We start from the raw sequence: 1801 nt of genomic DNA, 5'->3' as shown, positions 1-1801 counted from the left end.
AAGAGTCTGGGCTGCAGAGTGACAGAGATGTCTCCAGAGGCCCACAAGGATAAATTGGCAGGCCATAGCTGTGTGGTTGCAAAATGGGAGAGATAAAATGGGCAGCATAGGAATGGAGGGAAGGGATCCCCTTCTGCAGAGAGACAAAAGGAAGAGAAAGATAGGCAATGGAAGTGTAGGATTGTATTTGGACAAGAGAAAAACCATGGACCCCGGGAATCAGAAAAAATGATAAAGATTCAATTTTTTTAATGTTTATTTTTGAGAGAGAGAGAGAGAGAGAGACAGAGCGTGAGCAGGGGAGGGGAAGAGAGAGATGGAGACACAGAATCTGAAGCAGGGTCCGGGCTCTGAGCTGTCAGCACAGAACCTGATGTGGGGATGAAACCCATGAGTGGTAAGACCATAACCTGAGCCCACGTTGGACACCCAACCAGCTGAGCCACTCAGGCACCTTTAAGAAAGATACAATTTCTAACTGCAGGCTTTCTCCAGACTGAAGCTGGCTGCTCTGTTCACACATCTGGGGAGGAGGAGAACAAGCCCCAGGCTGGGTAACTAGTTCAGAGGCAAAGTCTGCAGTTGGACAAAGAAATTCCCTCCCTTGAGTGCTGTGGGAAGAAAGTATATAGCTGTTCCAAGGACAAAGGACCCTGCCTGTGCCTGCCAGCCAGAGGCCCTTTATCAGTGGACCTAAGTGGCACATCCCTGGAACCGGAACTGGGGTATGTGGAGAAGGATCCTTTAAGATACGGAGGTTTAAATCCCAGCCTAGCACTAGGGAGGCACGGGAGATGGGGGAGTGAGACAAACAACCTTGTTCACGCCAATGGAGCACTGTGAGGAGCCTGAGGCCCTTTGTTGGTGGGCTGTAGGGGAACTTCCCAAGAACCAGGGCACACAGAGTGGGATGCTTTAAGACATCAGGGTTTGAATCCCAGCCAAGTGCCTGGGAGGCCTGGGAGACTGTGAAATGAAAAAAAAAAAAAAAAAAGCCCACTTGCACCAACACAGCACTGTGAGGGCAATCTGAACAGAGTGGTTTGGGACACCCGGTCTGGGAAAGAGAGACTGGGGTGTCACCATTTTTCTCCCCATCACCAACAAGGTGTGACTGCAGGGAGTGGACAAAGGGCCCACAATGGAGGCAGACACGTCTACATCAAACCACGCCTCTCCAAGCCTGGTAACTGTTTATCTACCATAGCAAGATTGACACTGACCAACCAGATAGCCCCTCCTCTACACCAGTGCTGCCACCTGTTCCAAGGCACTCAGCAGTTCTGCATTTTCTGATTTAGTTCTTAGTCAATTCTTATATATATTCTTATATATATGTATTCTTATATATATTCTTATATATATCTAAATTCTTATATATGTATTCTTATATATATAATGTATATATATATACATATATATGTATACCTGTATATATGAGTATATACATATATGTGTATGTATATATGTGTGTGTATATATATATACGTTTTTCTCTTCCTTTTCTTCCTCTTATTTCTTCCCTTCTCTAGTCTGGTTATTCTGGTTATTAGTTTGTTTAAGTAGACATATTTCATCTATTCTCTTTCAACCTGTTCTGTATCTCCTTCTTTATCTTCCTCTCGCTCTCTCGATTAAGCCATATAGTTTCTCTGCCTGGTCAATTTTCTTTTCTTTTCTTTTTCCCCCCACCCCTGTCATTTCTCTCTTTGTATGGGATAAAGCTTCTTCCACCACTGCCATGCCCCCTTTTTAAATTTTTTTCCTGGGTTCCTTCAAGAAACAAATCAAAGCACCCCTG

Source organism: Panthera onca, chromosome A3, assembly GCF_046562875.1.
Source record: "Panthera onca isolate mPanOnc1 chromosome A3, mPanOnc1 haplotype 2, whole genome shotgun sequence".
NCBI lineage: Eukaryota > Metazoa > Chordata > Mammalia > Carnivora > Felidae > Panthera > Panthera onca.
This window is presented reverse-complemented; position numbering follows the sequence as displayed.